The 12483-nt window shown below is 41.6% G+C and overlaps 2 non-coding genes across 2 annotated transcripts; one reads left to right on the forward strand and one right to left on the reverse strand.

Annotated features, from left to right (window-relative positions):
* Positions 1 to 2494: 2494 nt before the first annotated feature.
* Positions 2495 to 2576, forward strand: TRNAS-AGA. The gene has a single exon. It is a non-coding gene; the product is annotated as a tRNA-Ser (tRNA).
* A 9572-nt stretch (positions 2577 to 12148) lies between these two features.
* On the reverse strand, positions 12149 to 12230 carry TRNAS-AGA. The gene has a single exon. It is a non-coding gene; the product is annotated as a tRNA-Ser (tRNA).
* Positions 12231 to 12483: the final 253 nt, after the last annotated feature.

The raw sequence follows: 12483 nt of genomic DNA on the forward strand, positions 1-12483 counted from the left end.
TGGATCATGAGGTCAGCAGATCGAGACCACCCTGGCTAACACGATGAAACCCCGTCTCTACTAAAAATACAAAAAATTAGCCGGGCTTGACGGCACGTGCCTGTAGTCTCAGCTACGAGGGAGGCTGAGGTAGGAGAATCTCTTGAACCTAGGAGGTTGCAGTGAGCCAAGATGGCACCACTGCACTCTAGCTTGGGAGACAGAGCAAGACTGTCTCAAAAATAAAAATAAAAAATAAAAAATAAAAAAAAACCCCAAGCCATCCTGGTGGTTCTGATGCCCACTGAAGTTTTCAGAGGCACTCTCCTAGAGAAATAATCGTTTTATTTATTTGTTTGTTTGTTTTATATTTTATAAATAGAAATGGGGCGCCTCGCTATGTTGACCAGTCTGGTCTTAAACTCCTGGTTCAAACCCCTGGTCTCAAGCCATACTTCCATCTCCGCCTCCCAAAGTTCTGGAATTACAGGTGTGAACCACTGTACCCAGCTAGGAAATAAGCTTAACCAAAGGAAAACATATACTACACAGGAACCTTTATTTTTATTTCTAATTGTGATAGTGAAAAATAGATATTAAAATGGGAGTTCTTTATTATTATTGTTGCTCCATCTGCCTAATAGATCATTACCAAGCCACTAGAAATGACATACTGGAAGACTGGGAAAATAGTTCTGGGAAAATGTTTGTAACTTAATGTTCACTGACAAAAGTAAGAGGCATTAAGCATGACTTAATCTAGGCAAAATTTTTGAAGGTAAAATCCTGCGGTGAACTCATAATGGATGCGTGCAGCGCTGGGAAGCAGTTGGTCTTCACAGTCTTGCCCAGGTCTCTCCTCACGAGTGAAAGAGCTCGTTCAGAGCACATCAAGAACCAGAATATTGTACATAGTGTTTCAATTTAATGCAGGACTCTTAGACAAGCGACTCAAAGTTCCTGGGCGCTGGAGCTTGCCCACCAGTCGCTGATATCCGCGGACACCACGTTCACATCTAATTCTCACGAACCCGCAGAAAGGGAGTATTGAATTGAGAGTCCAAGCAACCTCAAGCCTGTTAATGCCAGTGGGAGAAGCAACGGGAAGTAAGGGAAGGCATGAGAGTGGGGAGTCATCTGCGTTTACGTACAGTTAAAATCTAAACTAGGAGTCTCTTCGATGGCGTTCAACTGACTTGCTCTTCCAAAGGAACGGCGAAAACCAGACTGGCGCGGGCTTGCGAGGTGAGGAGGGGCTTCGTTTCTATCCTAACTGGAAAAGATGACTCTGGAGAGGTCTCCTACTCTTCAGCCAAATATGATTCCCGTAAGTTCTGGTGAAGGACGCGAGACCATTCCTAAGAGCCAAAGCCTCCAGCCACTCGAGCCCAGGGAAAGGGAAGAACTCAGAACACAGGTTTCCAAAAATCTTAGGGAGAGTCCAGCACGGAAAAACGCAAAAAGACGAAAACACATAAATATCAGGATAAATCTAGCTAAATTAATAAGGTTGATTCTTGCTTCAGATAGTACAAAACTGTTAATGCCAGGATCAGCTAATTTTTCCCCAGTTGCATATTTCATATTTGTGAAGTACTCTTCCTTAAAAGGTAACATCCTGGTACATAGAGAAATTACAGTTTGGCTGACTGACAAATATTGGATGATGGCAATTGCCTCTCCCTTTTAAGGCTTACTGTTGGCATACACTGCTTACCGGTTTAGTTTCACAAATGGATACCTGAGAAACATGTTTAAAATCTTGTTGATTTTGCTTCTGTAGAGCACTTAGAAATAATGCTGAAGTCACAAATAGAGTCCATGAGCAAAGAGCAGTGAACATCATCTAAGATGCCTAGGTTACTGATCTAAATCTAATTCTCAGGTGCTGTATACGTTTGCATACTTACCTTAGCCCCTCATTTCCTTATTTGTGATGTAAAGACTAAATGAGGCCAGATATATAAATGAGAGTATTTTGCAAAATGTGAGGTCTTATATACATATTAGTGACTAACGTGATTTTGCTAAAAGAATATCCTGGAATACATTTCATATCAGCATTATAGAAGCACATCTCATTCCTTTTATCACTTGCAGAAGCTTCCATTCTATGGATCTTCCAAAATGTATTTTAAACGTCAAACATCAATGGCCATTTGAGGTTGTTCAAATCGTCGCTATAAGTCAAAGATTTGCAGCGAATGTTAGTGTGTGTCCCTGTTGTTGCGGATGTCTCCTGCATCCCCAACCCCTGAAGGAGCAGGAAGCTTGATCTCTGGGAATGCATCCTGCTTCGTCTCCTTCCATCAGAACGTCAGAATAAGGGATCCTCCTAGGTCCGAGGATAAAGTGTTACTTGTCAGTTTGAAACAACAGCATGATAATCATCTAACTAATGCCAAAGAGTAAGAAACATTGACAGCAAATACAATTTCTGGCAGAAAATTTGACCTTTCCAAGAGAGCTATAGTTCAATACAGTGATTTATGCTAATGAGCAAAGCATTGTTTATGTAGTCGTGGCCGAGTGGTTAAGGCGATGGACTAGAAATCCATTGGGGTTTCCCCGCGCAGGTTCGAATCCTGCCGACTACGATGACGTTTCCCTTTGCAAAGGGGATGTAACACCTTATCAGATGGGATATCCTTACTTTATCTTCCAGGAAGAAGCCTGATCAGACTTTTTCTCTTTATATGCCCACTAAAAATACTCTGCCACCTTCCTGAAACAATGAGGAAAATGTGTACTTACTTGAAAAAAAAAAAAAAGTTAATTCCACCAGAGTCTTACTGGTGTTTTACCCCCAAGAAGAGCCAAGGTGATGCTATCGTGTTTCCTGCAACCAATGCCCTGTTTTGAAGGCAGCTTTCCTTTAAAAATGTTGCTAGGAATGTTTGTGTCTCACAGAATTGTTCCCTTGTTAGGGATCTACTTCAGTCAAGTAAACACTCTCATTCATACCGAAAAGGAAATTCCAGGAAATCCAGGACCAAATACAAGTGAAAGCAAAGACTCAGATATGGTCGCCAAGATGGGAATAACTTGGGCATTATTAAGCAAACAACTAAGCAATTAAATATATTAAGTAAAGCAATTTTCCTTCAAATCATATAAAAACGAATTGACGACTTCAAGCCAGACTGGCTTGTCCAGGTGTCCAGGACGATGATGAGGCAAGAGGGACTGAAAAGAAAGTGATGTGTGACTATATTCAGAGCACGGAAAGATAACCACCTCAGGTGCAGAATCACATTGTGTGATTAACAACTATGGGTTAAATAATGCATTGGTCAAAGGAATGCTAGCCACAGCTGAGTAATTTTTCAGGAATTCCTAGGGGAATTCTATCACTGCCTTGGAAGCTTGGTGGAGCTCATCCTCACTTCTCGCCTTGCTGCATCTTCTTTTTTATTTGTTAGACCTGCCATTCTCCTTTTTCTATATCTGAGATCAGTTATTTGTGCCTTATTGGATAAACTCAATCAGTTTATCCAAGGATTTTGCAATTTTATTAGTTTTTTTTTTCAAACAAAATTTTGGCTTTTTTTTTTTTTTTTTTTTGCTTATTTCCATCTTATGTTTCTATTTTATTGCATTAAATCAGCCATTTTCTTCTTCATTTCCTTCCCTAAGATTTCTTTGGGTAAAATTTGCTAATTTCTAATTTCTTCCAATGGATCTCAGATCATTGATGTTCAGCTTTTATTAAGTTTAAGCATCCAAGTGCATTTTGGACTGCATGAAATATATTTCATAAGTATTATTTTCAATGTCATTCTTTTGAATATAAGTTTTAATTACCATTTAGATATCTTCTTGGAACCATACGCACATTTTTTTTTTCTTTCTCTTCTTTTTTTCTTTTCTTTCTTTTTTTTTTTTTTTGAGACGGAGTTTCGCTCTTCTTGCCCCGACTGGAGCTCAATGGTGTGATCTCTGCTCACCGCAACCTTTGCACCCGAGTTCAAGCGATTCTCCTGCCTCAGCCTACCAAGTAGCTGGGATTACAGGCTTGCGCCACCACATCCTGTGAATTCTGTATTTTTAGTAGAAACGGGGTTTCTCCATGTTGGTCAGGCTGGTCTCGAACTCCCGACCTCAGGTGATTCGCCTGCCTCGGCCTCCCAAAGAGCTGGAATTACAGGCATAGGCCACCGCACCCGGCCATATGCACACTTTTTAACTTCTAAACATAACACAATTTTCGATTTCTAATTAATGTCTAGCAAAATGTACTGTGGCTAGACCCTAGTATTTATCTCTCAGACTGTTCGAATTTTGGAAACTTACTTTAAAACCGGCAAGGCAAACTTTTTTTTTTTTAAGTTCCATGTATACTTCAAAAAGAAATTTGTCTTCAGAAGTTGAGATGCCACTGGGCGCGGTGGCTCATCCCTATAATTCCAACACTTTGGGAGGCTGGTGCGGGCGGGTCACTTGAGCCCAGGAGTTCCAGAGCAGCCTGGGCAACACAGTGAAAACCAGTCTCTACAAAAAAATTAGCCGGGTATGGTGGCAGGCACCTGTGTTCCCAGCTACTCCAGAGGCTGAGGTAGGGGGATCACTGAGCCCGGGGAGGTCGAGGCTGCAGTGAGCAGTGATTCCACCACTACACTCCAGCCTGGGCAACAGAGTTTAAAAAAAAAAAAAAAAAAAAAGTTGAAGTGTGTAGTGTTCTTCATATGTAAGTTAGGTAAAATTCAGGAATAGTTGTGTTTAAAATTTTTGCGTCTTTACTGTTTTCCTTCCCTCTTCTGCTTTTTAATTAGTTTCTGAGGGATATATATTGTGTTAAAATTTCTAAGTATGATTGCGACTTTTCTTTCTTTCGACAGAGTCTGGCTCTGTCGCCCAGGTTGGAGGGCAGTGGAGCGATCTCCGCTCGCTGCAAGCTCCGCCTCCCGGGTTCTGGCCATTCTCCTGCCTCAACCTCCCGAGTAGCTGGGACTACAGGCGCCTGCCAGCACGCCTGGCTAATATGTTGTGTTTTTAGTAGAGATGGGGTGTCACCGTGTTAGCCCACCTTGTTAGGATAGTCTCGATCTTCTGACCTCGTGATCCGCCCCCCTCGCCCTCCCAAAGTGCTGAGATTACAGGCGTGAGCCACCGCGCCCGGTTGTTCTTTTCTTTTCTTTTAATTTTTACCTTATATATTTTAGGAGTTCCTAAATTTTACCTCGTACAGTTTAGGAGCTTATTTTTTCCCTGTATCTTTTTGTTTTCCAAAGCAACAAGAAATTCTAAATAAAATGCTGCTTATGAAATATTTATAAATTGGCAATGGCAAGTATCATCTTCCAGTGGCACAATAAACAAGATAACACTCAGTGAAAAAATCTGGGCTTAAATTTACACAGAAGTCAGAATACTCATAAAGTGTTAAGAAAAAGAGCATTACTTTGCTTCTGTCTCCCTTTTGCTTCTTTTCTCAATAAGAAAGGAAAAATATCCTAAATTGAGGGCTTCTTCTGAGTGGAGGTCTCACAGTAAGGGTTGAAAAGGAATTTAAGTAGAGGTTTTAATCATCCCTTAACCAGCCAGGTTTTATTCCCTTCTGCTGGACCTATATATGTGTTATTCTAATGTCCCAAAGGGTAATGTGAGGAACCAACATCCATAAGCTCTCTCAGAAAAGAGAAACTCAAAGAACTGGTTTGACTAGGATCTCAGCTTTGGGTGTGTGTGTACTTTTGGCCTCCTAATTTAAAAGGCTGGGATTAATGAATCATATGGCCACAATTCAAAGGTGATTTTTTTAATCCAATTTTGTTTTTGTTTTTGTTTTTGTTTTTGTTTTTTGAGGTGGCGTCTTGCTCTTTCGCCCAGGCTGGAGTGCAGTAGCACCATCTCTGCTCACTGCAACCTCTAGCCTCCAGCCTCCTGGGTTCACATGATTCTCCTGCCTCAGCCTCCCAAGTAGCTGGGATTACAGATGCCCCATGCCACCATGCCTGGCTAATTTTTGTAGTTTTAGTGGAGACGGAGTTTCACCATATTGGCCAGGCTGGTCTTGAACTCCTGACCTCATGTGATCCACCTGCCTCGGCCTAACCAAAGTGCTGGGATTACAGGCATGAGCCACTGCACCCAGCCTCAAAGGTAATATTTTTAAAGCGGCTTCATGCTTAAGATCATGTTTGGTGATTTTGAACCTTTTAGTTAAATTTGATTGCTTGACATGGAAGGAAATTCAAAAGGCAGGTGATACCCTGCTCAGCATCCATGGTCTTCCACAGTTTTTGTAAACTCCTTGATAATGATTTCTCCAATTGTTTTGTATCAGGGGGCATGTAAAGTGAGAGAGTTCACACCTTTTGTTCTATTTGGCTTGGGCGTTTTATTTTTCTTTTTAAAAAGACAGGAGTCTCTCTATTTTGCCCAGGCTGGCCTCCAACTCCTGAGCTCAAGTGATCTTCTTGCCTCAGCCTCCCAAGAAGCTGGAACTATAGAGAAATACAGTACCTTATCTGGCTGTGCCTTGGAATTTTTAAGAATTTAAAAATCTCTTTCCTAATAACTTCATAACCATGAAGTGGAAGAGAGAATTGCCAACTGCTTGTTGTTGTTTTGGGAAATGCATAAAATGCATATATGAGAGACAGGTGTCTCTAATTGCTACAGAATTCTCTGAGACAGTCCAAACATCTGTGTCCCCAGTGAAAAAGTTATATCCACTACTATACCAAGGTGAAAAGCGTTATTGGAAATTGCTGTGCTCAGTGCCATGGTCCAAGTATATTTTTGATATTCACAGACCAATGCAGGCACATGCATACCTAAAGCACATGACTTTCCAGGCTTTATCTGAGCCATGCTGCTAATCTCATTGCCAAACTTAATCTTTCCCTTTTCTTTCATGTTGTTGCACTCCAGAATTAATCATTCTCCTTTAATGATCAAGGCCCACAAGCATAAATCTTGTACCCAAGAAATTGTAGACTCACACTTTTCCCCAATCAAACTTTCCAGTGCTCATCCACCTGGAAACTGCAGTTTTCATTTTTATTTGAGTATTCCACCCTCTTTGTGCCATTATGCTGCTGGCCAGAAGTAGTTTTCTTAAACTCTCCCTGTATGGGCTTGTTTATATTTGTAGAATATTCCTCCTAATAGACATCAATCACCATGAGGTCAGCAACTGTGCTTGTGTTTTGTTTACCTTTGTGTCTATAGCACTGAGCACAACACCTGGCCCACCATAAAAATTTAATATTTTCTACTTTTTTTTTTTTTTGATACAGAGTTTTGCCTTGTCACCCAGACTGGAGTGCAAAGTCGCAATCTGGGCTCGCTGCAACCTCCGTCTCCTGGGTTCAAGCGATTCTCCTGCCTCAGCTTCCCAAGTAGCTGGGATTACAGGTGCCCGCCACCATGTCTGGCTAATGTTTTGTATTTTTAGTAGAGATGGAGTTTCACCATGTCGGCCAGGCTGCTCTCAAACTCCTGACCTCTGGTGATCCACCCACCTTGGCCTCCCAAACTGCTGGGATTATATGCATGAGCCATGGCGTTCAGCCTATTTTCTACTATTTATAGAAAGAATGACCTTTTCAGAGCTCCTAACTGAATGTTTAGCTCACAGTAAGAACCTAGTTTAGTATATTGCCTTACTTCAATCTGCTGATTGTTTCAGTTCAAATTCTTACTCATCTCATTCTCCATCCTCCTTCTAAGTTATATTCTCTGTTAGAACAGCTCTAAGCCAGTCAAGTGGCTGCCCACACGGCCACTAGCTATTACTGGGTCTGAGAAGGCAGTTCAATTACTGAAGGAGATAAAATTGTATTCCTCATGTTGCAAGCTCTAGTTTTTAAATTTCTGTTGGAGAAATTCTTTTCCTTCTCTACATTCGTGGTCCGTATTTATGTAGAATAATGTTTTCTTGATTTGCTGGATCAAACCTATTTATATATTGATTGCAGACAGTCCAGAGCCTATCCTATATAGAATGTGATCATTGTAAGTATGTCAGATAGAATTAAATTTAAAATTCACTGTAACCTAAAACTAATGTTAAAATTGATCTTTATATGTTTTTATCTTTCAGACTGTGGGTACGAACGATTAAACTCCTTTCTTTAATATCAGCTTTAAAAAAAAATCCCACTTACCAGAACATCCCCTTTCTACTGTCTCCCTGCAAGTAGGCAAGTGGGCCAAGGTGCTCTGAAGGAATGGATGGGCTTTCCCTGGGGTGTGGGGGTGAAGGTCAAGAAGTGGGGTAGGGGAGGGAAGACAGTGACATTTTCTTCTGTTAAACCAGTGACCACTATCCATCGAATCACATAGTATGAAGTTCTTTATGCAGCATAGGTTTTTTCCAAGCAGTCACAGACAGTTGAACACTTGGAAATGCCTTCTTTAACAGTTGAAAATTTACAATGCAATAAAACCGTCTTTGCATCATGGCTATGGCATACACTGGAGTCCAGCTGGGTAGGGTCAAATTCTGAGACCTGTGATTCTTTACTCTAGTAAAGTCCATTTGCTTCTCCCCACAGCCCTTTAGGCTAATAATCTGGGATTGCTACTCTCTCCTGCCTTTTCTTTGTCATTGATGGTACAATAATGATCAGTTCTTGGTATATCTCCTATTCTTTTTGGTAGCAAGGAAAGCATTTTTTGCAGCAGAGCTTGGAAGGACCCTGTAGGAGCCGTCCAGCAGTTCAGATCACAGAACAGTATTCCCAAGTAAGTTTCAAACTCTTTTAGAAAAAACTCTCCATAAAGCCTGAAATATGAGAATAGTATTTTAAACTCTTGTGTTTTCCATGACTCTTTCTCTAATGCTTTCCCTTTAAGGGTGATGTCCTTCTATCTTGACATCATCACACTCAAAATCAGGAACACGGTAATCCCAGCACTTTGGGAGGCCAAGGTGGGAGGATCACAAGGTCAAGAAATCAAGACCATCCTGGCCAACATGGTGAATCCCCGTCCCTACTAAAAATACAAAAATTAAATGGGTGTGGTGGTGCGCACCTGTAGTCCCAGCTACTCAGGAGGCTGAGACAAGGAGAGTCACTTGAACCTGGGAGGCAGAGGTTGCAGTGAGCCGAGATTGCACCACTGCACTCCAGCCTGGCAACAGAGCAACACTCTGTCTCAAAAAATAAAAAATAAAAAAAAGAAAAAGAAAAGAAAAGGCAGGAACAACCTGGCAGTTGAGGAAATGACATGTGAAGCCATGGTCTGATTCATGAGGCCCTCTAGTGAAAATTAAGCAAGCAGTGAGGGAGTCCACAGTTGAGGTGAAAGACAAATAAAAGCGCAGAGTGTCTTCCATTAGTTTGTGAGCTCTGAAGATGGAGCAGTGAAAAGGCAGCTTAAAGAACTAGATCCCTGGGCCGGGCGCGGTGGCTCAAGCCTGTAATCCCAGCACTTTGGGAGGCCGAGACGGGCGGATCATGAGGTCAGGAGATCCAGACCATCCTGGCTAACACGGTGAAACCCCGTCTCTACTAAAAATACAAAAAACTAGCCGGGCGAGGTGGCAGGCGCCTGTAGTCCCAGCTACTTGGGAGGCTGAGGCAGGAGAATGGCGTAAACCCAGGACGCGGAGCTTGCAGTGAGCTGAGATCCGGCCACTGCACTCCAGCCCTGGCAACAGAGCGAGACTCCGTCTCAAAAAAAAAAAAAAGAACTAGATCCTTAAAGTGGTACTGTTTGTTCTCAAAATATAGTAAAATATGAAATAAAAAATAAAAATCAGTTTGACAATACCCTTAGCAGCATGGGTCAGGCAAGGACTTGAAAGTTATTTGCTTTAGGTAGACATGTACCTGTTTCATTTATTTATGTATTAATTTTACATGTTCATGATTTATTGACAATTTTTTAGTAGCCAAGTATTCACAGAAGGGAACTGTTGTTTCATTGTATTTTTTATTTTTTAATCTTGTTTTTAATTGACACATAATAATTATACATATTTACAGAGTACAGCATGATGATTTGTTACATTTATACATTGTATAAATGATCAAATCGTGGTATTTAGCATATCCATCTCCTCAAACATTTATCATTTCTTTGTGGTGAGAACATTCTCTTCTGCTTATTTTGTGATATACACTATGTGGCTGGGCAAGGTGCCTCATGCCTGTAATCACAGCACTTCGGGAGGCCAAGGTGAGAGGATCCCTTGAGGCCAGAAGTTTGAGACCAGCCTGGGCAACACAGGGAGACTTCATCTCTATTTCAATTAAGACATTTTTTTTAAAAGAGATATACACTACAGTATTATATACTATAGGCACCATACTGTGTTTCCTTATTTTTCTGTGCTGATCATGACACTGTCTATCAGTGTGTCTCATTTTCCATGTTACTTTCTTGTCTATAAGACACCTTTCCTCTTCCTTAGTAGTGGGAAGAGAAAAAAACAAAACAAAACAAAAACCCTTCTAGAACTCGATGGCATTATTCAGAAACTAGATCACATGCTGTTCTTCTACAAGGCAAAATTCTGTGAGATCAATCCTTGCTCAAGACCCTGCTGCAGCCCCAGAACCTGAACTTGAGTCTGCATGGGCTTGTCCAGAAAAAAAAGTCCAGAAGGAGAGAAGCTCCTATTTATGCTACCAACACTTCTCTCTAAGATATGTTTTTGTTGTTGTTGTCACTGTTAAGACGGGAGTCTCACTTTGTTGCCCAGGCTGGAGTGCAGTGGCGCGATCTCGGCTCACTGTAACCTCCATCTCTGGAGTTCAAGCGATTCTCCTGTCTCCCCCTCCCGCCTTGCTGAGATTACAGGCCCACGCCATCGCGCCCCACTAATTTTTGTGTTTTTGGTAGAGACGAGGTTTCACCATGTTGGTCAAGCTGGTTTCGAACTCCTGACTGCAGGTGATCCTCCTGCCTCGGCTTCCGAAAGTGCTGAGATTACAGGCGTGAGCCACTGCGCCCGCCCATCTAAGATATCTTTTTGAACAAATTTACATTTTCAATTTCTGTACATATATGTCAGATGGAATACTTAACTCTACTATTAGGAATTGTTTCCACAAAAGGGCTGTAGCATTTCATTAGCTCTCACATTCTAGAATTCTATTAGATTGTTTTTCCGAATCAAAGCAACCTGCATGCTGGATATGGGAGAGGGTAGGAGAACCGATCAGGCTCCTCCTCTGGAAACCTGAATCTCCGTACGCTAAGACAAGTCTTGTTCTTCCTGCCTGCACCGCTCAGCAGGGCATTTGCGGCAGTTTACTGTCACTGCCCCACTAATTTTGAAATGCAATGCTCTAAAGAGACACATAAAAGAACAAAGGATCTGGCATTTTATCAACAGGGCCGGCACTGTGTTTATGAAAACATATTAGAATCATTCTTGGATGAGGTAAAATAAATCACGACAACTCTTTGAAGATTAGAAGAAGAGAGGTGAGGACAAGCTGCTCCACTTAAGCTGCCAAGGCAGTGATGCATGGATTCCCCTAGGAATTCCTAGGAAGGTACTCAACTGTGGTCAACATTCTTTTGGTCAATACATTAACCCATAGTTGTTCATCACAATGAGATTCTGCATCTGAGCTGGGGCTCTTTCTGTGCTCAGGATATAATCACAACTTCACCTCGGTTTTAGTCGCTCTTGCTTCACCACTGTCCTGGACCCCAGGACAGGCCACTCCACTTGACGTCGTTGATTTTTTTTAAATTGGGTTATGAAAAAAATTGCTTTACTCAATTATCTTTTATTATGTAGTGGTTTGCTTATAAATGCCCAATATAGATTCTCATCTTGGTGACCATGCCTGTGGGTTGCTTTCACTTGTATTTGATCGTGGATTTCCTGGAATTTCCTTTTCTATGTTAAACCAGGGCGTTTGCTTGACTGGAGAAGATCCCTAATAAGGGGACAATTCTGTGAGACACAAACACTCCTAGCAATTTTTTTCTCTAAGGAAAGCTGTCTTCAAAATGGGACATCTGTTGCAGGAAACAGAAAAACAGCGCCCTGAGCTCTTCTTAGGGCAAAGGAAAACATCAATATGGCTGTGATAGAAGTATTTCCTCATTGTTTCAGAGACATGGAGCATTTTTAGTGGGTCCCTAAAGAGGAAAAGCCTATAGGTCAGAACAAGCAAGCTTCTTCTTGAGAGCCCATGACAGACTTTCAACCTGGCAAGGTGTCAGTAGACTCCTTTTCCAACAAGAAATGGACCGTAGTCAGCAGGATTCGAACCTGCGCGGGGAAACCCCAATGGATTTCTAGTCCATCGCCTTAACCACTCGGCCACGACTACGTGAAGGATTCTTTGCTCATTAGCATAAGTCACCTTAACTGAACTTTAGCTCCCTTGGAAAGGTCAAATTTTCTGCTAAAAAGTGAATTCACTCTCAATGTTTCTTATTTTTTGACATCAGTTAGATGACTATCATGCTGTTGTGGCAAACTGACAAGTAACACTTTATCCTCGGACCTGGGAGGACCCCTTATTCTGATGTTTTGATGGAAGCAGACTACGCAGGAGGCATTCCCAGAGACCAAGCTTCCTG

This window comes from Colobus angolensis, unplaced genomic scaffold (assembly GCF_000951035.1).
Source record: "Colobus angolensis palliatus isolate OR3802 unplaced genomic scaffold, Cang.pa_1.0 Scaffold237, whole genome shotgun sequence".
NCBI classification, from domain to species: Eukaryota; Metazoa; Chordata; class Mammalia; order Primates; family Cercopithecidae; genus Colobus; species Colobus angolensis.